Source organism: Eulemur rufifrons, chromosome 17, assembly GCF_041146395.1.
Source record: "Eulemur rufifrons isolate Redbay chromosome 17, OSU_ERuf_1, whole genome shotgun sequence".
NCBI lineage: Eukaryota > Metazoa > Chordata > Mammalia > Primates > Lemuridae > Eulemur > Eulemur rufifrons.
The window spans coordinates 82,674,791-82,701,726 of record NC_090999.1 but is presented as its reverse complement, the minus strand read 5'-3'; positions in this window follow the sequence as shown (position 1 = coordinate 82,701,726).

Genomic DNA, 26,936 nt, shown 5'->3' with positions numbered 1-26,936 from the left:
TCTTCCAGTGCTGCCTGTCACATTAAGGAGCAAGTCTCTGTTTGGTGTTAGTAGACACTTACCAGTCTTCTCACCCCCACAAAGTTCAACTGTCAACAGAGCTGGCTTCCGGATAAGAACCTTTGACAGGCGTCAGCAACTAGCTAGGATCCAGTGATGACGTCCCATTTTTGTTATATTTTCATTTATGTTTACTTTCTCCCTACCAAGTGATGCTAGTTGTCCATTTGGAGTAGTCATACAAAGTTATCTTTTAAAATGAAGGTACTCGAATATTTTGTAAATCCATTTAAAGAAAAAAATTAAATAAATAATCATTTCGTTGTTATGAAAATGCTAGAGTTTGAGAAAACAAGAAGAAAGAGGCACAGGGCTCAGGGAAAGGCTAGCAGCTAATGTCCCCAGACAGAAGTGCTTGGGGTTAGCCCCAGAAGAGCTGCGCCTGAAGCCAGTACTCCTACTGACAGCCCAGGAAGGTGATGAACGTCTTGACTGTTTCTGGTTGCTGGTCTCCCAGTCTATAAGATGGATATGATAAAAATATTAACTTGACTTCTTCCCATTTTGAGAAGGACATAAGTGTCTCCTTTGTGCTTAAGGATCCAATGAGATACTGTAAGGAAACGCCTTTCTACCTATTGTAAAGTATTATCCCCATGGAAGGATTGTAAGTAAGTGAGGGATGGGGGAGGGATAAGAGTGGAAGTAAAAGGAAGTTAAGTTGAAGGAAATTCGTGCATTAGCTAGAAAGAAAATTCTGTAGTCACCGGAGCTAGATAGGCCTGGTTCTTGGCAAGGCAGGAAGGCCGGGGCTGTGATTCACTTTGCAGCAGGGTAGGGATCAGAGGAATAAAAGAACAAAAATGGGGTGGGGGGTGTGCAGAAAACATCAAAAACAAATAGCAAAACAATGTGCTTCCATTGGAAACTCCACTAGGAGAAAAGTGAAAGTTCCGTAAACTCCAAGTCTGGGTGAAACTATCCCGAGAGTAAAGCCACCACCAAATGGGCTCTGGGCGTCCCCTTCCCACCTGCTCCTGTCTGTCCCATGTGGTTGGATCTGACAGCTCCTGATTCTCACATGTGCAGCTAAATAGTTGGGTCCATTACACATGCCAGCTGCTGAGTGAGGTGCTCCAGATGTCCTGTATGGAAGGGGACAAGGACAGGCAGAGGAAACCCCATAAGGCCACAGCACCATCAGTTTCCCTTGGCACTTGACACCCAGCACCCAGTACAATGCCTGACAGAGGGGTTGCCCATTTGGGTAAACATTTGTTAAGTGAGTGAAAAGAATAAGAAAGGGAGGGAGGAAGGGAGACAAAGAGAGGGAAGGAAGGGAAGAAAAACGCTGAAGTTTCTAGGCCAGGGTTCCAAAGACCTCCGTGCAAAGGCCAAGGCCAAGGTCTGGAATTTTATCCGATGCCTCCTTCTGCTCTCCCTAGAAGTGAAAGTGAGGAGGCAGCACAGTGCTCCTGAGCATGTGCCTTGAGTCCGATGGAACCAAATTTAAATGTCACTTGACCACTTCCTAACTGTGCGACACTGGGCACATTACTGACTTCTCAAAATGTCAGTTTTCTCATCTGTACCACGGGAACGATCCCACCGGCTTCACTGAGTTATTGCTGGTATTAAATGAGATAATATAGGGCACAAGGTGGATGGCCCAGAAGTGCAGTTTTAATTATTACTGTTATCATTCCACATGTTGTACAAAAATTCAGAGAAATTATTTTGATTCTGTTAAAATGTGACATAATATGGATTTTCATTCCATAAACAGATTCTTATACTTTGCTTCCTAATTAGGCTGTATCTGTCATGTCTGTAATTCCTATGTAATTAAATTGAAATTAAATGTCAATTTACTTTGAATTACAGAGTAATTCTATGTATACACGCCACGCAATCTGCATTCTGTTAGAAGATGACAACCAAAAATATCCTGACGGTCCCTCTGTAATTACACACTGATCTGATTAAGATCAGCTTGACGAACTACCTGCCAAGACCCGAGGAAGAAAAAGCCGTGCGTGGCGGAGGGGTCGGTGGAGGTTAGAGGGGAGAGCGTGAGCTCACCGGCGACCCCGCCACTCCCCGGGAACCTGTGACATGCTGAACCACCAGCCATCCCGTCTGCGAGGAGTGAGGGTGATCCTTTAAAACAACAACAAAAAGATTACCTTAATTACAGAACATGTTACTAATGCTGCTTCCCTTTCACTTTCTAATCAGCTGTTTTAATTAGGCTGGTGTCTGAAGTCTTGAGTCCCCATGCCTCCACGACAGTGATAAATGTGGAGAGAATATTTCAAACCTCACCCAGGAATTTTGTTTTTCTGTAATAAGCAAAATGGCTGTTCTTTGGTCACCGAGAGGCATGTTAGCATTTGTATTGTTCTTGAGAGTAAGTGGCAGTGGGGAAAGAAGAGGGGAGAGCTGGGGGGTGTTAAGGGGCCAGGTCAGGGGGCCGAGCGGAAGCCCAGAGGCTGCGGCTTCAGTCTGCTGAGGTGCTCACAGGGAACGGGGCAGCAGGAAAACGCAAATCCCACCGCCCATGCTTTCTCCTTAGTCGCCGTCCTCCAGCGTCACTCCTGTGCCCACTGAAGATCTCTTCCCCTCAGCCTCCCTCAGCTGGCGTTGTTTCTTGGTGCCATCCTTGCCCAGGTGTGGCTTCCTTCTGATTGTTAAACAAGCCCTGCCTATCCTGGCACTCTTTGGGGACAAAGGACCTGGTTAATTTTTATTAACTCACGTGAAAGGCTTCTTTTCCTGCCACTCCTGAGGCCCCAGACATTCTCCCCGCTGGGTCTGCAGGGCCCCAAGTGCCAGTTCCAGAGGAGGCTGGTAGGTCCTGAGCTCACAGCCCAGCAAGGCACGAGGGAGAAGAGGCCAAAGGACCCAAAGTCGTGCTGTACCCTGTTGTAGGAGGTTCTGCAAAGAACACAAAATCCAGAGTCCTGAGTTTCAAAATGGGCTCTATTTCTTACTAGCTATGACCCCAAGCAAGTCATGTAACCTTTATGAGCCTCAGTTCTCCCAAGTATAAAAGGAGATTCGTATAAATTGTCCTCCTGACTATTGCACAGAGTTGTTGGGAGAACAAATCAGCTAAGATAGAGGAAAATGTTTGGAAAGAGTAAAGACCTATACAGGTTCATTGCTATAATCGTCACCACAAGAGATACTGTATTTTAGTCAGGGTTCTCTCTCTTGCAGATAACTGAAAACCCAACCGAGACCAAGGAGATGGGGGAAAGAAGGCAAGTGGGTTTGGGGGACTCTTATAGCCAAAATGTCCAGAGTAGATGCAGCTTTAGGTCTGGCAGGTTCCGGGTCACCCAGTGCCCTTAGACCCAGCTTCTCTGCATCTCTGGGCTCTGCCATCGGCTGCGTGCCCTTCACTCGCAGGCCTGTGTGGTGCTGCGTGACTGATTCAGGCTTGGATCCTCTCCAGTTCAAGTCCAGCAGGAAAGAGCGTGTCCCGGAACCTCTCACTTCAATTCCAGGCCTCAGTCTACTTTCATTGGGTCACATGTGCACCCATAAACAATAGCTGCGGCTGAGGGGATCCAGGGTGCTCACAGGTGCCGATCCCAGCTCCGGTCCCGGATCCAGAGGCACCGCCATCCTCGTCAGCCACGTGGGCTGAGCAAGGAAGGGATGGCTCCCCAGGGGGCTGAGAGGAAGAGAGAACGGAGGGTGGGCAGGATGGTCACAAATGTCCGCTTCAGAAGTCAAGGAACTTGCGGTTAGACTCAGGCTTGGAACGAGCAGTAAGCAAACAAGTGAAGGTGGAGAGTGCCCAGCTAAGGACGAGACAGGCACAAGCAGACAGGCACAAGCAGACAGACCCTGGTCGGGAAATAGCAGACAACGCGAGGAAACGGTTGAGAGCAGGTGTGTGCCCACTTCATGCAGCTTTGGAACTCCAGAATTGGACAGTTCCAGTACAGAAAAGGCAGCAAAAGCAACAGATAAAATGACTTCTGGAGTGCAGGTAAAGGTTACCTGAACTTTGTTTTCACATCCAGAGGCGGGACCGCCTCCCGGCAAATTGCTCATGCAGCAAGCATCATTGCACTTGCTTTTCAGGCCTTCCCTGCTTGCCACCCGCCCCTGAATAACATGCCTCGTTCTCCATCCTCCCACTTCCTCTTTTCTCTCTAAATCAAAAGCTAATGGGCATCCCTGGACCAGCTGTTGCGGAGGAGGCATTTAGCCAGCTGTATGCGCGCCCACCGGGCAAGGACATCAGCAATGTGAAATGGACTCCGGTACATCTGCCTGAGAATTTTTTAAGGTCATTGTGCTTGTTACATGTGTCTCTTGTGTTCTGAATATTTCAAAATTTTGCATAATGGGCAACATGGAAAAGTCAACATTTCCCTTTTTGTGTCTGCCAGATTCCACGAGAGGATATAAAAAGTCCAACATTTTCTATGAAAAGGAAATTGTTATCGGCTGAATGTCTTTAAAAAATAAGCCTATTATTGTTCAAAATGTAAAGTCATCTATCATCTCTGATTGCCTTTGCTATCTCTGTGATCATTTTGGAATTCAAGAGGACACAAACGTATCCCTAGGACTTCGGCTCTGCACATTACGAGCTTGGCTCTTCCTTCGGTGCTGATTTAACTGGGCATGGTTCTCTTCATCCAGAAGGTCACCTCAGCTGTTCGCAAACCAATAAAGCTACATGTTTGTCCTTGTCTTCATGTTTCCCTTTTTGTTTGATTAATTATTATCTGGACACAGGAATTTACATGCATAGAGTATGTAAAAGGACACATTGCAATGCAAGCCTTAGTTCTTTCCAGACCCCCCAGGCCCCCGGCCCTAAATACCAGTGTGTCTTTCCACACACATGGATATTGATCCCTATACATGAAATTTTTAATATAAATAAAAGTGATATATATAAAGGGCATATATATATATTTTTCTGCAACTTTCATAGTTGCATAGTATATATTTTTCTGCAACTTGCTTTTGCTTTTTATTGTACAGTTTGTCTTTGAGAACATTTCATACCACCACATATGGGATTCTCTTTTAGAGTTGCTACTAATGGACTGTTCTTTGCTATCATGAACTATGCTATTAGGTGAATTTCTAGGGGTATAACTGCTAGATCAATTCATAGGCATATTTTAAAAATTACATTAATTTCTGAAGATTGAGTATATTCACATGGTACAATAAAAGTTATAAAAGAATACTTAAGAAAAAGTAAGCTTCTTGAATACTCCTCCTTGAAAGCCATTCAGTTCCCATTCCTGGGACAATCTCTGTTACCAGCCTCTTTTGTATATGCGGATAAACACAATGTTCTGCACCTTCCTTTTTCTGATTTAATCATGTATCTTGGTTGTATGGCGATATGTCAGCATGTAAAGGAGTTCTCCTTCTTTTAAACAGCTGAACAGCATTCTATGGAGGGATGCACCATACTTTAATTTACTCAGTCCCTTCATGATGGATATTTAGGTTATTTCCAGTTTTTTTGCTAGTTCAAACAACGCTGCAGTATATAAACCTCTTACACTTTATTTGGCAAAAGGACAAATATTTCAAAGGAGGATACATTTCTAGAAATTAAACTATTGGGTCAGAGAGTAGCTGTATTTTAAAATATGGTAACTATTACCAAATTGTCCTTTACAGAGATTGTGCCAATTTACATTCCCAACAGAAATTTATATGAGTCACTGTTTTCCCATAGTCTCATCTTCCTAGAATACACATAATGTACTAAGAAACTTTTTGATCTTTGCCAAACTGACAGATTAAACGATATTTTAATCTGAGCTTCACTTTGTGTAAGTAAGTATCTTTTAATGTGTTTAAAAGCCATTTATACTTCCTTTCCTGTGATCTGACTATTCATATCCTTTGTCTATGTTTAAAATGGTTTGCTATTCTCATTCTTATTGATTTGTAGGAGATTTTATATATTAAGGAAATTAGCTCTTTGTGTGGATTATAAATGCGAACTTACCATTTGTCTTTTGACTTTATTATTTGTTTTGTCACACAGAAATATTGATTTTTCTTGTATAGTCTAATTATCTGTCTCTGCTGTTAAGGGTTTTGTATCATATCTTAGTAGTATCTTCCCCACTTGGAGATTATTGTTTTAATATTTCCATGTCTTTTTCTGGTATCGTTTTAAATTTGTACAGATTTTGCATTTTAAATTTTTATAGATATTGATAAATTATACTGCAAAGAGATTATACCAACCTTTACTTCCAGGCAAGGTATATGTTTACTCTTTGATGTGTCTGCTGCTTCTCTCTTATGAATTGTCCATCCTTCCTAAATCTTAACATCCCTGCAAGGAAAAGCTATGTCTCCTATTTAATGTATCTTACGTCATGGTATGAAGCACAGGGCTGTGCATGGAGGACAATAACGTGCACAGCCTTTTTCTTCTTTTTTAACTTGGAATAATTTCCAACCATGAAGGGATGGCATGTCACCTCTCTGCACAGCCACACCCACTGCAAGAAGTGCTAGGAAATAATGGGTCACTGGGTATCGGAGACCACAATTTTGAAGCAAATTAGGAATCATGGTCTAATTATTTTTGGATTTGTTCATTTATTTATCTATAAATATTTGCAAAGCATAATAGTAAAAACACTTTAAATCGAATATCACACATCTCTGATTGAGGCGGTATGAATGCATGAAATTGGGGCTACTCCAGAAAATCCAGAACGCCATAAATTAGAAAACCCAGGAACTGCATTAATTTCTGAAGAGTGGATTCCTAGGAACAGTAGAGAAAACAAAGAGAGAGACCACTGCTTGCTTGAAAATATGTTTAACACATAAACAGGACGTCTACGTTTGCATAGCAGGGAGACTTGGCATGGAATCTGTGGACTATTAAGTATGGACCTGCTGGCACAGAGAGGCTCCCAGAAAACAAATCTCTCTCCTGTGGCCTAGTCTCCATGGGATTATATGTAAGTTCAATTCACTCTGGTTTTTTTTTTAAGATAATTAAAATATAATTAAATATGACACTCAATATATACAAAAGGCTTGTAATAAATTCGCCCCTTTTCCCCATCACACTGCCAAACAAGTAGATGAGAATTGTATAAATTGGTACAAGAAAAGGCTAGGTGAAAATCATATTTAAAACCTTTCTGAAATCACTAGGTTTTCTCCAAGGAATCAGTCCTAGCTTAGTCTTCTCTTCCTGAGACTCAGTGGTGAAATCTCCATGGTGGGGACTTTCATAGGTAAGGGATTAAGGGCCTTATGACATGTGGACATTTGTTGTTTTATTCCTGCTCAGCATGTTTCTTCTTCTTCTGATATCAGCTCCTCAGAATTCCTTAAGGGAATCACCTGTCTCCAATTTCTGTGTGGTTTAGGATGCGGTTGACCCCATCCATAAAGGGAGTGACATGTCACATAGGCCTAGTAAATCACCACATTCCCTTCCTTAGCTGTATTGGTAGGTCAGGAATGAGTACGTGATCCAAATCGCAACTGATGAGACCCAATCCTGGGACTATTACTGGAACTACTGGGATAAAAAGAAGTGTTCTTTCTGCTGGCATAGCCAAGGACTTGCTTAAGAATGAAACCAACTGAGAGAAAAGTAAGGCTGAGTGATATATAGAAGTTATTGAGTCCTAAGGACATGATGTGAACCCCTAGATCTAGCGATGCCAGAAGAAAGAAATGTGTTATGTAGCTTTGAAATGATTCCAAACACATAATTTGCTGCTGAGAGACATATGTTTTGCTGTGATAAGAACAAGGAGTGTAATCCCCCCTCCCAGGAGAATGTTACACCACACTTTATTAGACCACATATGTGAGTTATTTGCCTAAAGTACAGGACTCAAAAATGCATATAAACCCAAGATTTTGACAGATTGAGAACTGGGGCTGTGGCGGGGCGACCCTCTGTGAGCCTCTCAACACAGGCTCTGCGCTAGCGTCTGGGGACCTTGCGTGTCATTTCTGATCCCTGCCGTGCCGGTCAAACTGTCTCTCCCTAGAGCTTCTCATGGAAACACACAGCTCAAATTTAGATTAGACTTTACATTCACAGAGGCTTGCTCCCATTCTAATTGGGCAACTAGACTTTAATAATTGCACTCTAAACAAAATAGGAACTCATTATGTGATTAATGTACCTTGTCTATTGAGTGTATTTCGGTGAGATTTATTCTCGTTATTTTCCCCCTCTTTGAACATTGTGGAGAAAAAAAGAGTCTCTTTATAATCACAATAAACTATGTGATTCATGAAATTATACTTTGATCATCTCCTTATTATAACCATATGAAACAACAGATCAATATCTTATTAGTCCCTGGACTTACAAGAACACACGCACCCTTTTTATGATTGTCTGAGTTGAATTTTGGTCAGTTACAACTGATACAGTCCTGACTAACACAACAAAAGACTGAGTGAGGGAAACTTTCTTCATAAGCGAATCTACGAAAGACTTCGTAAATATGTTCTCACATCGATCAATCAAGACAACATATTAAGACTGAGAATATCTGTGATGTTTTCATGGAACCTAATTTAGCAATAATGAGTAAACTGCCATTAATTTTATTTTGTGATTTCCCTCTAGAAACTTTTTCTGGCTCTTCTTCCCTGGAAATTTCAATAAAATGCTTGTCCATTCCTTTTACTTTAATGCAGATAATATACACACTAGGGCATACTCTGTGTCTCAAACTGAGACCCACACAGTTAAGAAAGAGGTACCAAAGCAGACACAAAATCCACAGATAGCAGAATTCCACATCAAGGGGCCCCATCTTCACATAGGCTACAGTGAAGGGCTTCATGCTCACCTCTAGCTCGGATGATTTAGAAGGACAATTTAAAAAAAGACTTAGTGACTATGAGAAGTATTTGGAATAAATTCCTGGGCAAATTTTCAGACTCAGCTTCTCTAAGAGATTGTAAATATAGGATGCTAATCCTTACTTATTACAAATGGCTCTATTTTAAGACAAGAAAGTATCCTAGGCCAATGGTTCTCCAATATGTTTGTACACCAGAATTATCCGGAGAGATAATACACAACATACACACAGTTTTCCAGGCCCTGTCTCATACCATCTGATTTACAACGTGTCTTCTAGCCCTAGGAATCAAAAACAATGCTGATGGTCAAAACACAAAAAACAAAAAAACCTATATATATGCTCTTTATTTGTGCCATTATCTTATTAAATCCTGACAATGACCCTAAGGAGTACATATTTTTGGGCTATGGAGTACTTACCATTGTTACATTTGTGTTTATAGATTAGAAATAGAAGCTTTAAAGAATTTTGGCCCCTTTCTCAAGGTGATATGACAGGGCAAACCCAAGACTCCAACCCAAAACCCTCAGACTTTAACCTGCTTTTAAATACAGAGATGACAGCCAGTGTGTCATGGCTGAGGCACAAAATCAACAATTGAACTTTGCTAATAACATCATAAAGAATTAGGTAGAAAAATACTACCCACAAAGGGAAAATAAACAATGAAAACAGCATTTCTAAAAATAAAAACCTGTGTTATGGAGAGCTAGAAGAAGTCTTTATTCAAACTTTAGAAGCCAATTCTAAGAAGAGAGGGAGGGAGGGAAGGAGGGAGGAAGGGAGGCAGGGAGGAAGGAAGGAAGGAGGGAAAGAAAAGAAAGAAAGGCAGATGCCTATTTATTTACATCCATGAGACCCTATATCCTCCATTATTAAAAAGATCTATATCTCACCTCCTCCTGTAATAGCTAATCCAAGTCCCAACAGAGGCATGGAAATCATCATTCCTTTCCTCATTAAAAACAGAAAATAGCTATTCCAAAGAGCCAACATAATATTTCTTTAGAGTAGTAATTAAGTTACTCTTAAAGTCCTCTATTTCCAACATTTTAATTCCTGCCATTGTCCTAAATGCTAATGTTTGGGCCCAGAGGCGGCATCCCACAGGTGTCTCATACATGTCATCAACAGCCACAGCAATGGGGAGGAGTAGATGTTCCAGTTTGCAAACTGCACAAGCCCTTTGTTTTTCCTCTTGCCCCCACTAACTGCAACTAGACAACACCAAGAATTTACCTTAATGAATTTAATACTCCTTAACCCCTTCATCAGAGGAAAGTCGGAGCAGGTAGGATACAAAGAAATTATTAACAACAAACCATTTAGACATAATAGCAATCAGTATATTATGAGGAAAAGATTATGTTGAGAAAACAAAATTGTCAGTGCTCATAAAGGGCAGTTTAAAGAATTTCCTTCCACAGTGAGCAGAGAAATGGCTAAACCATCCCAGATCCCGTCCCAGCTCTGAGTCACTTTACCTTTCCTAGGATATGCTTACTAGGAGTTATATTTTAATTTGTTAATAAAATCAGGAAAACCTCATGATACCATATCAGTGTGTTTTGTATTATATAAGCAGAGCTTCAGTCTTTCATCTCTGGCAATCAGAGCTTCTAATGGCCTTGACAGACTGCCGGAGCGCCGTTAATGGCATGCATCTGAAACATCACTGGTTGCCAACATCCATATGCTTCTGCAAACTGTCCTGCTGACGGGCACTGAAAAGCTAATGGAAAAATCACTCTTTGATGATAAAACATCAATGCTTGACTTTCCAGCTTAGTAAAGTTCTTTCACATTAGGGATGGCAAATGGGAACCCACCATGATGTTTCTCAAAAATATACACATACTTACAATTGTCCTTGAACAATTTCTGATGTAGTAACTTATGCGAGATAACTTTACAGATTCTTAGCATGTTGATGCTTTGGGCAGGTCTTTCATGTTTTTGTATTCACGTTCTTCCTATTTGATGACAAAGAAAGCCTTTTGGTTCTTTGAATACTAGAGTGTTGTGACATTCGTTCATTCTTTCAACTCATGTATCGAACCCCTATTTTGTGTCATTCGTGTACACAGAGAGCAAACGAATAAAACTCATCTCAGACTTCAATCCTCATAGTCTAGTGAAGAGTGAGGCAGAAGATGTAAATAATCAAAAAGTAATCCCATCCTAAATAATCAAATACTGAAATCAAATAATGGAAGTTTGGAAAGAGTGGAAAGTGACCAACTGCTTAGGAGACTGAGGAAAGTCTTCCCAAGAGAGGTGACATTTGAGCTGAATATTCAAATGAAGGTAAGAGTCACTTGGAAAGATGAGGAGAGAAGACATTCCAAGTAGAGGGAACATGCAAAAATAAGATGCAAAAATAAGATGTATTAAGGAACATGGTGTTTGGGGGGTTCAGAAAGTACTTTAGCAGAGCTAAATGCTGAAGGTGTGTAGGGATATGTCAGGAATAGATACTGCAGATGGAGCCAGGGGTAGATTCTCATGGGCCTTCTATGACATGCTAACAAGTCTGAATGTTACCTCATAGGCAAGAGGGAGCTCTTCATTAAAGTCAGTTACAAGTTCAAGTAGATGGCATGTTGTCAGTGTTACTTCATCTCACTAAGGCAGAAAAAAACAACAACATAAATTCACTACTCCATGGTATGAGAAACTTCACTGAAGTACAAAGAAGTATTTACCAACAGCAACATTTGCTAAATATCGGCAAGTGTTCCTGAGAGAGGTTGGCAAATCACCTCAGGAGGTCTTTAAGCATAGACTAAAATATAATTTGTCTCACATGCTTCAGATGGGATTATTCATTAAGGCGAGGGGATTGACTCTGAGTCACCTCCAGATTTGCAGTTCCGTTGTTCATAGAATATTGCAGTGAACAGAGTCCTGCGTTGGCTGGCAATTTGTACTTGATCCTGTGGTTGCAGACTGATTGCAGAAGCAGAATGTGCACTTTAGAATTATGCATAGAATGAACACTACATGCATGGGAAGCCGTCTGGTGAAGATAAAGTAACTTGGCTTACAAGATAGGTGTGTTTTCCCTTTACTTTGTCATAGGCTTGTGCTATGACCTTGATATAACTCCATTTTTGTTAAAGTTATCTGAACACTAGAGCAGGTACCATCAGGGATGAGAAAACACAATAATGAGCTATAGCAGAAATAAAGGAACTCATCCTAGATTAACTCAGTATGCAGGGGCGCCTTGCGTCATTGCTCAGGAAATTAGTTAAAACTAGCTATTATTGAAGGTGCCCTCTGAGACTATTAATAATCTCCAGAAATGTCATTGCTTTAACGTTTAGAAAGCACATCCATGTGCATTACCTTAGCTGTCTTCCCAAAAACACTGAGGTGAACAAGGCTCTCACAAATGAGCACACTGAGGCGGACAGCACTGCAATCACCTGCCCTAGTCTATGTCTGCTACCAAGTGACATAACCTGGATTTAGCCTCTCTCAGAAACACTTTATCTGAATCTTAGTCCTTATCATCTTTCCAAAGTAAGGAAAGAATAGTTTGGAGGTGTCGGGGAAAGAGAGAAAAAGAAATCAACAATTCAAAACAAAATGATGTTAAATAAAATGATGTCCAGAAACTAGAACTTGGTTGCATTATCAGGGTCACGAGTAATACCAAAGGAGATTATCAATTTGCAAATACCTGTGTTCGGTAAATAGCCTTCGAACTAAGGAAAATCTCCTAAAACACTGATGAGATAATGCATTAAGGAGAGGCAAAAACAAACAAAGGATATTTATTAACCATAATGGTCAGAGCTCTGATGTAGTTCCATGTGTCATACCTCATTAGCAATATAAAATATTTATTATAAAATTAAAAATGTCATTAAACTGTGTGTAATAAATGAATTTCTTAAAACTAAAATATCATTGGTTATCAGATTTATTATTACCTTACGTCCTACTGAGAAAGAAAATATACTGCCAATTAATTAAACTATAATATGCCATTGATTTCAAGACGTCATGATTTCAGGGATGCTAAAAGGAGAAGAAAACCCTGCATTTTAGAATGGATGAATATATTATACCAGAAGTTTAATAGTAATTGGAGGCACTGAGGGGACACATCTACCTTGAGTCTCACAATGATCTCTCAGGAGCTGGATTTTAATGAACAGAGGACCTCCTACACAGTGATGAAGACGCCACGGTCCAGGAGCTTAGTTTTACGATAGAAATAGTATCTTTAGAGGAAGAAGGCAGAGGGGGTTGTTCTGAGAAGGCGTATACAAGGAGGCAAGGAGAAATTATATCCATATACAAGTGATAGTAGGAAAAAAATACTCTACTAACACAAAATATTCTGGAAATCATGGAGTTTCTAGAACCCCATGGGGCTGGGTTCCTCTAAAGGGACATGGGGTAGAGATCTGACCTGCAGAAGCCACATACTACAAAGGGAGCCAACCAGTAAATTGATTCTGGGGTGTGTAGAATCCAAGGCCCAGAAGAAGCAGGTGACCAAAGCATCCGGGTGCCTTTGTCCTAATCTAGCTTGTTAGACAAGCTACAATATAATAAGTACAAGAAGTAATATTTCTCTATCAAATGGCAAAAATGCTTTAAAATGTGATGAATTCTGTCAAATTCCCTCCCAAAATGTTGTAATTGTTTATAAGCAGTAAAGTGCATAAAAATTCTTATTTTCCCATAGCCCCAGCAACTCTGGGTATTATTGGCTATTAAATGATTATAAATATAACACATGAAACATGAGCATCATATCTCTTTTTAATTAAAATTTTAATCATTTTAGCAAGGTTTAGAATATTCTTATTTGTTTTTTGATCACCTGAATTTACTCTTCCAAATCACCTGTTCATAAGTTTTGAGCAGTTTCCTGTTGGTTTATTGTTTTTACTTCTTCGTTGATTTGTAAAAACTCTTTACGTATCACTGATACGGTAATAGATATATAGGTAGAAGATATCATAGAGTTTTCCCTTGATCTGTCATTTATTCTTTAATGTTATTTGCAGTGTTTTTTACCATGTCAGGGTTTTAAAATTTTATACAATAACATATGTTAACCTTTTTCCTTATGATTTCTGAGTTCCATGTCATACTTAGAAACCTCAGTTACCCAAAGATAATAAAATGTTGCCTTTAGTATTTTAATTGTTTTTTATCTTTAGATTTTTAATTCAATGGAATTTATTTTTATATTTGATAAAAGTAGATATTTAACTTTTTATTTTCAAAGAGAAATCTATTTATCCTAACATCATTCACTATAAAGTACATTCCTGCTCCATGGATTTCCAATGCAATGTTTCTTTTCGTATCTTAATGGACCCTTTTTACTGTTTCATTGATTTATTTGTTCATTATGTGCTAATGTCATAATGTTTTAATTATATTATAGGATTTCTTAATATCTGATAAATTAAGTCTCTATACAATAAAATCCCTTTCAAAACAATTTTTGAGTAAACTTGCACATATAGTCTTTCAGATAATCTTAAAACAAACCAACCAACCTGCAAGTTTTCTTCCACTAACTTCTCACCAAAACATTAGAGTTATAATGTCAGTTTCAGAAGATTGATATATAAATTTAAGAAAGATGATATCCTGAACTACTACATTTATTCAAGCCTATATCTTTTTTATGTGAAAAAATATTTTATTAGTATTTAAATGAGACCTTATGTAATACTTTCTGGTAATTGTAGAGGAATTCCATATTTTTGATACTTTTATTCATGATTTTTTTATTATTATTTCAGCATATTGTGGGGGTATAAAAGTTCAGGTTATGTATATTGCCCTTGCCCCCCCACCCCCTGAGTCAGAGCTTCAAATGTGTCCATCCCCTAGACAGTGCACATAGCACTCATTATATAGGTGTACACCCATCCCCTCCCTGCCCCACATCTGCCCGACACCCGATTAATGTTATTCCTGAATGTGCTCTTAGGTGATGATCAGGGAAACCAATTTGATGGTGAGTACATGTGGTGCTTATTTTTCCATTCTTGGGATACTTCACTTAGTAGAATAGGTTCCAACTCTATCCAGGAGAACATAAGAGATTCTATATCCCCATTATTTCTTGTAGCTGAGTAATACTCCATGGTATACATATACCACATTTTATTAATCCCCTCATGGATTGATGGGCACTTGGGCTGTTTCCACATCTTTGCAATTGTGAATTGTGCTGCTATAAACATTTGGGTGCAGATGTCTTTTTTATAGAATGTCTTTTGTTCTTTTGGGTAGATGCCCAATAATGGGATTGCTGGAACTAATGGTAGGTCTTACTTGTATCTGTTTAAGGTATCTCCATATTGCTTTCCACAGAGGTTGCACTAGTTTGCAGTCCCACCAGCAGTGTATGAGTGTTCCTGTCTCTCTGCATCCACGCCAACATTTATTGTTATGGGACTTTTTGATAAAGGCCATTCTCACTGGAGTTAAGTGATATCTCCTTATGGTTTTGATTTGCATTTCCCTGATGATTAGAGATGTTGAGCATTTTTTCATATGTTTGTTGGCCATTCTTCAGTCTTCTTTTGAAAAATTTCTGTTCATGTCGTTTGCCCACTTTTTGATAGGGTTGTTTGATTTTTTCTTGCTGGTTTTCCTGAGTTCTAAATAGATTCTAGTTATCAGTCCTTTATCAGATGTGTAGCATGCAAAAATTTTTTCCCATTCTGTAGGTTGTCTGTTTACTCTCGTGACTGTTTCTTTGGCTGTGCAAAAGCTTTTAAATTTAATCAGGTCCCATTTATTTATTTTGTTGTTGTTGTGATTGCCTTTGGGGTCTTCTTCATAAATTCTTTGCCTAGGCTAATGTCTATAAGAGTCTTTCCCACATTTTCTTCTAGAATTCTAATAGTTTCACACCTAAGGTTTAAGTCTGTTAACCACCGTGATTTGATTTTTGTGAGAGGTGAAAGGTGTGGGTCCTGTTTCAGTCTTCTACATGTGGCTCTCCAGTTTTCCAAGCACCATTTATTGAATAAGGATTCTTTTCCCCAGAGCATGTTTTTGTCTGCTTTGTCAAAGATTAGATGGTCAAGCCTATATCTTTTCAGGCAAAATGTCATTGCTGACTTCATTAAGGCTTATACATTTCTTAATACATTTAGCCTGAGACTTTTCAAAGTTGTTGTTGATATCAGTGAAATTTCAAAAATAGATAACTATCTGCTGCTGATATAAATAAACTATATATATTCATCTTGCTTGCAAATACTTTTGTAAACTGTAGTATTAGTTTGAATACTATTTTATTTAGATCTATTTGATTTTCTAGGTATGTGGTCATGCTTTCTTCATATAATAATAATTGTGTCTTTTCTAATACAGATGCAATTTATTTATTTTCTAATTGTGTTAACTAGAAAGAATCTTCAGAAGAATGTGAAAAAAATGACAATAGCATCTTATCTTTGTTTCCTGGATTTAATGGGAATATATTTAGTATTTAATGTGATGGTTGTTGTTTATGTCTAATAATATTGTTTTTCACATTTAGGAATTTTTCCATCTCTTCTTATTTGTTTTTGAGCATCCTTCAAGAATAACTGCTAAACTGATAGATTTGCTAATGTACTATCCTTGAATTTCTTGAATAAATCCCACTTGATTACACTCTGTTTGTTAAAATAGTTTCAAGCATCCTTATACTCCTAGAATGAATCCCCTTGAGCATGAGGTATTTCTTGAGATAACTATAATATACCATTTAAGTTGTCCGCACCTACAGTCATAAGTAAGACTAGTAATTGTTTTTGCTCCTCTTGTTGAGCTCAGGTGTCACCCGTCCTGCATGTACTGTGGGAATCATTCAGTTTATAACTCCCCAGTCACTCTTTGCCCCAGTTTGTGGAGTTTTCACTCTACACATGCTCAGCAAATCCTCAAGGAAACCCATATAGGTTTTGGAGCTTTTGTTTCTATGTAGGTCCTCCATTTCTGAAACTATGCGTTGCAATTTCCAGCCATCTCTCTCTCCAAACTACAACCTACATCTCCATAATTCATCAAGGTTTTGTGTAGATTTCCTCTCTCCTTGTGCCTATGTCTGAAAATTGCCTCCAAGCATTAAGTCAAGAAGGTCTTAGGAATTACTTCGTCCCTTCCCTTCTCTCAGGGATCATGGTGTGCACTGCCTGTTGTCCAATAACTAAAAATAGTCATTCTACATATTTTGTCCTGTTTTACTGTAGAAGGCTAAATCTGGTCCTTGTCACTCCTACAAAGATGAAAGCAGAATTCCTAGTACCTTTTTAATAATAGATATTTAACACTCTTTTTCCTTTCTTTAGTATTTCTTTGCTCAGTTTTTATTTTTGTCATCTTCTCTTGAAGCAATTTGTCTAATTTTGACTTTCTTACAAATTCATCTAGATACAATTTTCCAACTTTTAAAAACTATTCTCCTCTATTAACAGTATTACCAGATTTAGCCAATAACAATATAGGACATACAGCTAAACTTGAATTTCAGATAAACAATGTATAGTAATTCTTGTATAAGAATATCCTAAATATGGAACATACTTACACTAAAAAGTTATTTATTGTTTATCTGAAACTGAAATTGAAATTGAAATTTAACTGGGCATATGGTATTATATTTGGCAAGCCTATCCATGAAATATCTTTGTAAAAAAAAACAGTTTTGGTTTTATTGATTAAGTCCAGTGCTTTTGCAGGTTTCTTTGGTAGTTAAAATGTATATATATTGTATTTAATAATTCCTTCATTCCTTGCTTTTACCTGCAATTTATTTTGTTTTTTTTATAAGTTTCCTAGATTAAGTGCTTTCTAAATTAAATGTTTGATTCATTTGTGTTAAAATAAAAAAGTTTAAAGTTATGAATTTTGCTGAGTGCAGCTCTACTCATGTTATGGAGAATTCTCAATGAAGAGAGTTCATTTGCATTAATTGCTAAGCATTTTTAATCTCAGTTTTTTTGTTTCCTCTTGATTCAAGAGTCATTTGGAAGAGTTGTTTTTTTTAATTTGAAGTGGGTTTTCATTATTTTGTTTTACCATGGAAATTCAATATTTTGGTTTTTTGGTCAGAGAATGTGTCCTACAAGTGTTCTAGTTTGGAGTAAAAAAAAAAAAAAAAAAAAATTCAAGCTTTCTGTAGGCCAAGTATATAATTCAATGTTGTACATGTTCTGTGAGCATAAGAGGAAAATGTATTTTCTGTATATTAAGGTTGAATAGAGAAATATAACAAAGTTGGTTAATTGTGTTATTTAAGTACTTCAAATCCATACTTGGTTTTGGCCCACTTCACCTTGAACAAGATGCTGACAAACAGAAATCACACTGAACTTTTGTTCAAGAGCTGCAAATGCAATAAGCTTTGCTCTCCTTGATTTATGATGCATTTTAAAACATGGCTGAATTTCTATGAAAAAGCACCCTTTTACAGGGATTTATTAGATAATGTAGCATTGAAGGCCAATTAGCCCCTTGTTCAGAAGATAGTAAAGGCCAAAAACATGAATGACATTATGTAGATAGTCCCTCACACAATCCACCAAAGCACCCTTTCCCGCTCTTCCACACGAAAAGCATAGTGCTGATCGTTCGCATCCATGGACCGTGTGAAGGGACATAGAGACAGCTCAGAGAGATTTCATAAGATTTTAAAATCTTTCAAAGGGGAAAGTCTGGGATGGCAAAATCAGAATTTTTCCTTCCCTTAAAACATTGGGAGGAAAAATCCTAGAGGTTGAATTTGACTAATAAAAACTAGTCAATCACAAAAAGAAAGGCAAATTAGCCATGTGTAATTACAAAAACTTACAAACGGAGTTGTTTTCCATTTGCACATATATCAATCACAGTTTCTTCTGCAATAAACAGGTTGGAATGTCAAGATATGGATTTGTTTTCTGTTTTCAGAATTTTTCAATGGATCTCTCCCATCTTTTGGAATACTTCCTGAAGTGCTGGGCCATAGACAGATATTGCAATTGTAAAAAGAAAAGAAGGAGGGAACTCTCTGCCATACACTGATGTTGCTCGCTCACTCTTAACTTCTCCAAGTTTCTTGGGAAAATCAGAGCTACCATGCATTGCTAACCTTCATCTAGTTGACAATACTATGTTTTAGGTGTCTTTCGGGGTAAGAAGTATAGCATAGTGGTTAAAGCAAAAGCTAAGGAATGAGACATCCTATCCTCACATTATACCTCTGACACTTCCCAGATAAATTATTTAAACTTTCTCTCTAAGGCTCAGTTCCTCAATTTAAAAATGGGAATGATGTCATCATGATGCCCTTCCCCCATGAATTATAGGAAATAGTTCTTATAAAACATTCACCACAAACTTGATGCTGAATAAATTTACCTATTGTTAGATAATATTTTGTGAGTATAACATCTTGATTTAGCAAAATCTGTGACTAGAAATGGTTTTCATGTGGTTTCTCTAAAGTCCTTCCACACCTGGTCCTGGAGCTTTTCAAGGGCAATGCCATCATGTTGTTCACAACTGGCCACCACTGGGGCCATGTTCTAATTATTGAAATTGCATGCCATTTTAGAAAATTGATAAAAGAGCTCCACCTGAGCCATTGGCCAAGTCAATCAATGACCACAGGTGTATGTATTACAAATCCCCAATAGGCCTGCTCTCCAAAAATCTCCCTCCTACTAACCCAGGAAAAATGACATTTGGTAACATCCTACACTGAAAAAGTTCTGCAATCAGATTGCAGATTCCTTGAGAACCAAGATCTTGTCTTTGTTTTCCCATGCTGTATCCAGAAGCTAGAACAATACCTGGCTCATGTTAAATATATAATAAATATTTTTAAACCAATTATTGAAAAGAGTATTAATATTGAAATTAAGGAAAGTACATTTTTTAATTCCTCAAAGTTTATGAAGAAATAAAAAGTCAAGGTAATCTTACCAAAGCCAGCCTAGCAGATGCAAAGGGGAACATCAGGTCTGATTTTCAGAAATTGTGATGGGCTTAAAATGGATGCAAACATGCCCAGAAATGCAGTTTGGCATAATGAGAAGTTGACAAGGTTGGCAGTCAGAAGGCTTGGGTTTCAGACCCAGCTGAGCTGCTGGGCAAGTCACCTACTCTCTCTCAGCCTCAGCCTGGTTTATAAAGTAGCAGTTGGAGGTGTATAAAGTAGCATGTCATAGAAAAGCTCAAATGAGACAAAATATTAAAAAAGCTTTAAAACCTAGAAAGCTCAACACAATACAAATTATTGCTCAAAAATGTAAAGTACAAGAACTATATTTGTTACAGCAAGCACATAAGGAATAAGTTTAGCCATAAATGGAAAATTGCAAGAATTATAAACATTTAGCAAAACTGTTTTCTTAAAAGAAGAAATCCAAAAAGTGTGTCCAGATAGCCGATGTTCATTGTGTAATTTTTAAAAAGAACATGTAGTCATATATGCTGTACTTACTGCTGGGAAAAGCCATTTTGCTTTTTATATATTTTCTTCTTCATTTTTACACAAAATTAAACTTATTAACTGTGTATTTATAGAACAAGAAATAGCTCTCGCTACTTACATTATTCCTTTCCTATCTTGTCAGAAAATGTATGAAATATGCTGATGAAAGAAGTTAACAGTCTCAGAAAGCACATCTACTATTCTGTGTATAAACATAAAAGATTGCAGAAGTAACAAGAAAGAAAAAGAGGAACGCATACATGTGCACACAAACAATAATTCCTTCCAATAGTCTCTGAAAAAGCAACTAGGAAGGAATTTTAGTAAATTCACAATTGTTTAAACTGCTGAAATAGTTAGACAATGACACAATTGCTTTATACAAAGTCAGGATAATATGGAAATGCTAGTTGAAACTGTTTTCTTTCCTTGGTTGATTTGATGAAATATTTGTTATAATGATCCTGCTACTTAGAAAATCTTTGGTTGTATAGGTTGCTATTGTGCAAATAAGCCACGGAAAATGTGAGTAAATGTTTAGACCAGGGTATACAATCTCTTGGTCATGAATTTATAAATGTTTGTACTTTTATATACATTTACACACATGGCCATAGAGAAAACACAAGATGCATGACTTATGCTTTGGGAAGTGTTTCTAGGAGGAAAAACATTATTTTCTTAATTTCAAATAGTGAAAGCTTTATGTATCATTTCCTTTTGGCTAGTGTCCATTGTAGTCAATCAAATTTTCTCAATTCTGTTTCTCTCAAAAATTTGTATTTTGTTTCCTTTCGTTATCTTTCCTGGAATTATCATTTTTCTCCTTCTCCAACTGTACAACTTCCATCAGCATACAAACATTTTGTAATTTCTCCCATTTAAAAAAAGTGCAGAGATCCCCATGAACCCCTCTAGCTAATATCTCATTTCTCTGCCTCTCTTTATATGGAAACTTCAAGGCAGAATTGTCTATGCTTACAGTCTCTGTTTCCTTATCTCACATTTTCTCCTCTGTCTACTCCAGTAAAAATTTGCTCCCCACTGTTCCACTGGAAACACTGGTGGATATTGCCACTAATCTCTGTCTTTCCAAAGACTGTGTTCAATTTTCAGCCCTCTTTTTACTCAAGTTTTCATCCTGCCTGCTCCCTTCTTTACAGAATATTTTGCTCATCTGACTTTCAGGAAAAGACTCCTTATTTTCTTCCAATTTCAGAGGCCACTATATTTTAGTCCCCTTTGCTGGTGTTTCCTTGTCCTCTGAACATCTAAATATTAGAGTGTCTCAAGGTCCAGTCCTTAGGTGCCCCCCACTCCTTCTCTTTTCTACATTTCCTCACCCATAAGTCTTTTAATCCACTTCAGTGACTTTAATTAAATTTTAAATGAGTCCCACATTTATACCTTAGCCCTGAACTCTCTCCTATACTCCAGACTTATATGTATAACTGCCTACTCAACATCTCCACTTTGAAGTCTAATAAGTATGTCGAACCTAACATTTTTAAAAGCAAGTACTGTAGTCAACCCTCCTACTCCAGAACTTCTCTTCCCCCAATTTTCTCCATGTCAGTAAATGAGAGTCTCAGTTATCCACTTGCCCAGGCTAAAAACAGGAAAGTCATGCTGGGTTCCTCCATTCCCCTCAAACCCTACATCCCATCCCTCAGCAAGTGTTTGGAGTTTATCTTCAGGATATATGTGGGATCTAGCCTGTTTTCATCATGTGTGCTAGGAATACCCATGACCAGCCACCGTCATCACCCACTGCCTTTTCTTCCTAAGTAGTCTCCTGGCTGTCACACTCCTCACCTAAGATCTATTCTTTCTACACAGCAACCAGAGTCATCTTAACACAAGTCTCATCACGTTACTTCCCTAATCATAACTCTCCAATCTCATCCTATCATAGCATACCACCCACTAATCCAATACAATCCAAACTAACCCACTTTTACTTGGTTAATTTCTTCACTACATTCAAATCTGTGTTCAAATAATATCTTCTCAAAAAGGGCTTTCCTAGCAAGCCTGTCTAAAATAGTCCTCCCACCTCGTAACTTTCTGTCTTCATAAACAGAAAATTTATTTTTCTTTACGGAACTTATCACGAGGGGAGGAGGGAATAACTGGGCAAACAGCAATTTGAGAAGATGGGGTGTGGTGTAGCCACTTCCTAGGGTTAGTGACACTATGCCTCCTGCTCTCTTTACATCAAACACTGCAAGATGACTACAGAAAAGTAAGAATTAGCAATTTTTTGTGTGTCTATGTTTGCATGAACAAAAGTGCAGTGGAAAGTTGAGCAATGGATGCAGTAAAAATGACTTCAATACCCAAAAGATACATAAATAGGTAAAAATTTATCATTCCCAATATCCATATGACCCATAAACATATGAAAAGATGCAACCTCATTAGTAATTGGGAAAACACAAATAAAAACTGTAATGAGATACTACTACTCATCCAAAATGGCTAAAATTAAAAAGACTCACAATACCAAGTGTATGGAGAACAATGGGAACTCTTATACAGGGCTGGTGGAGTTGTAAACTGGTACGATTACTATGGGAAACTGCTTAGCAGTAGCCACTAAAATTAAAATTACACATACTCTAGGTCCAACAAGTCTACTCCAAGTTATATATCAAGAGAAATGCAGATATGTGTATACCCAAAGACAGGTACAAGAAATGTTCAGAGTAACAATATTCACAATAACGAAAAATTACAAACTACCTAAATATCCATCAAGCGAAGAAGAAAATAAACTGTGGTATAGTCATATAATGTATCATGATACTATTTATTCAGCAGCGTAAACAAAATAACTACAGCTCTCTCAAAACCTAAAAGCTGACTCAAAATAAAACATGATTCCATTTTTATAAAATTTTAGAAACAATGCAAATGAATATATGCTGTTGGCAATCAGAAGAGGAACAAAAAAGGGAATGATGGGCAGGCAGAGCCAGGTGCTGGGATCCTAGCACCGTTTCTCTTCCTGAGCTCACCTGCAGTTGCACATACCTGTGCACATGGTGATGATCCATTGAGTTGTCCGCTTGTGTCTTATACACTTTTTATACGTGTTTATTCACATTATAGCTTTTGTTCCAAAGTAGTTATACAGCAGGTTCATATTTTCACTTTATTAACCTGCGCAAAGCTAAGCATACCCATTGTCCTGACTGAATGAGCATGGAGTTAATCCAAATGAGAATCACAAGGACAACCACGAGACAGAATTTACAAATTGCAGTTTAGCAGTGTAGAAAATAAAATAAAGCTTCTTTAATCTACACTCACAGAGAGTTGCATTGAAAATGAAAAAAATATGTTTCTAAACTAAAAACATAAAGCTTGACTACTCATCAAGACATAATTAGTAGATTTTATCTATGCCAATTCTCAATCAAATAATGTTACTATTTAGTTAGTAGTTTTCAATGTTTTTTGAAGCATATCAGTGGTAAATTAGTATCTTGTTTACTGATTTGTCCCAAGGGAAATAGCTGCTTGAGGTGTTATTTTGTTCTTTGTGTGTTATTGCTATTTTTAACATACATTAGGCATCCTACACAGCTTGCATGTACAAGTAAAGATATACAGAAAAAAAATGAGGCACTTAGAAATGGAACACAACTTATGTGAAGTAGTCAACAAAAGACAGATGTACAATTAGATTTTTACCTGTTGACAGCTTAACCCTTCTATATCGTTTCTTCTCCATCATCAAGTTAAACCTAAAAAGGAAAACCCTTTTTGGCAGAATCCCCTGCCCAATCTCATTACAAGGTACCCGTGTTTGCAGACATTCTACAACATACATGTAAATATTCTGCATTTCAAAAACTGACATAAATTTGACCTTATCATTTTGATTGACATGAAAACTGTTTTATGTATTTAAGTAAATGTCACATAGTTTACACACACCCTTAGGTGAAAAAAAAAAGAATGTGTGTGTGTGTGTGTGTGTAAAATAAATTGTGGTATATAAATATAATACTATTAACAGTGTAAGTACATGAATATTACTATATCCCAAACCTGAGTGAATCTCAAATATAGTTTCAAGCAAAAGGAGCTGACATAAAATAGTACATAGTACATGATTCCATTTTTACAAAATTTAAAAAATAGGAAAAATTAATAATTTATGGTTTTGGAAATTGGGAGAGGAAAAAGGCCTATGCATCCTTCATCAAAACAGTGGAAATAATGAAGTACTATCTATGTTTTTACACCAAAGCTGCTAATTCCACTGATTTTTTTTTCCAGCCCATTTTTACTCTCTCTACCACTAAAATTGTCTCCTGGCTTTGATTGCAAGAGGGTCCTCAGGAGTGTGGAACAAAAGAGAGTGGGAGCAAAGCATGAACTATGGCCCTGAGCAGAATGGCTCATTCCACCAGGACTTATTTGCATTCAGCTCCAAGGCCACAGAGGTTAGCATTTCCAACACAAAACAGCGCTGCCTTCCTCCGGGTCTGGTCTCAACCTGGAGCCCTCTCTATTCGTCCCTTTCCTTGTGGCTGTGCCCATTCCTACTCCGGAGAGAGCTGCATGGTGAGATGAGACAACTGATTTCAGAATTACATATAGTTTCTAAAGAACTCTGCTGTATTTGAGGATAAAAAGCACTTTGGAAATACATGTGATTATTGTTGCATTAGAAGCAAAACTAGGATAAGGAAAAATCCATTAACAAGTGTTTCCGCTAAAATGCTTTTTCAGGTGGCCATACAGAGATACATTTGAAGATGCAAAACTGTAGGAGATTCAATTATATCTTCCCGATAAGAAATACTGTAAGTGTGATTCAACAAGTGCTAATCACAGAAAGCCATCAGAGAATACAAGCAAAAAGCTAATCTTTTTCTCAAGGGCCACATCCCAAAGACTTGCTTAGATAATACCATTTTAGAGGCTTCCAAAATAACTTGACTAAATTTACACAAGCTAAGGTCATAACAACTTGATCTCACCGTTTGTTGCCAGCCTAGGAGATTTGAAGAGACCGGAGTTTTCTATTACTCTCAAATCTGTAACATTAGGTCAAAATCTTGTTATTTCAAATTAGGGTTGAAATGATAGCAAAAATTGATGTGCACACAGTTTAATGTCAACAAGATGTCTCCTTGTTTTGCTAAAACTTCTTTAGATTATATAAGTAATACACATAGGCCCATTCTTTGCCACTAAGGAAGATGAATATCTGTAAAGCACTTAAGCCACCGAGCACATAATAGGCACCTGGTGAATGTTAGGTACCTTCCCTTTCCCCAGGGGGTTACCTTGTTTTCTCAAATTTATTTAATCCAGTCCAAAACATAAAAATAACAGCAACAATAGTCTTTTCAGTTGGTGTCTAGTGTACGTGGTCATTGTGGAAATCACTATGCATTAAGTGCTCTCTAATTTGTACAACTCTATGCAGTAGAGAGTTATCCTCATTTTACTTATAAGGTTAAGAAATATCCACAGTTTAGATAGCAGTTTAAAAATGTGGATCACCTCCTCCCAAGCTGGTCAAAAAGAAGTATCCAGAATTTCTTATGACACACTGTAATGAGTCTGTGAGACTGCAGATTGCTAGTTCCAAACTGTGGACGCTTTTATGCGTTTTATCCAACTTTTAAAACAATCAACTTGTTAAGGAGAGTGGTTGACTCTTTTCCTGTTTACAGAACTCATCTTTCAGGATTCTGTGTTTGTAGTAGATAACTCGACACACAGAGTTAGGGTTTGGAAAATTTCTTTGAGGCTTCAGAGCAAATTGCTTATTTTACTTTCCTAAGGGCAAATGTGTGGGCTGTAGGCTTAATTTCTGTAAGCTCTCACATGGAGCCTATAAATATGCACCATATGCCCGGGGTAGCAGGACACTCAGTATGTTGTCGAGGCCAAGTGGAATCATATCAAGAAGTCCTTCAGAGTTCAGGTCTTCTCATCCTTGAAAATGAGTTTAAATTACCTTATTAGTGAATCCTGCTATATGATTCCTGATTGCTCTACCACATAGCGATTACATGGTGTTTCATTAATTACTTCCAGCTATCTATTAAATTTTCTGATAGAGCAAGGTGATTTTATTGGTGGGGTCATTTTTCACAATGAAAGAAAATGTCAGTCTCTGAAATAGGTTACATTCACTCTTAACCCTCTACCTTCTCTCATCGTGTGGCCCTTTTTGGAAGAGCCACGTCCCAATCTGTTTCAATCCTAATCGTTCTTCAAGGTCTAATCAGATTTTGCCTCTGCAGCTATAACTGACCTCTATCTATCTGCCCGGATCTTTCTTGATTACATATCTCTGACCTCTCTGCCCTCGGTTACCTCCAGCGTCACTTAGTGTCCGGCATATGATGACACTCAAAACCTATTGTTGATATGTTACGTGTAGTCTCTACTAGGCAGCTTATTACTTTTTTTTTTTTAGACAGAGTCGCACTCTGTTGCCTGGGCTAGAGTGCCCTGGTGTCAGCCTAGCTCACAGCAACCTCAAACTCCTGGGCTCAAGCGATCCTCCTGCCTCAGTCTCCCGAGTAGCTGGGACTATAGGCATGCGCCACCATGACCGACTAATTTTTTCTATTTTT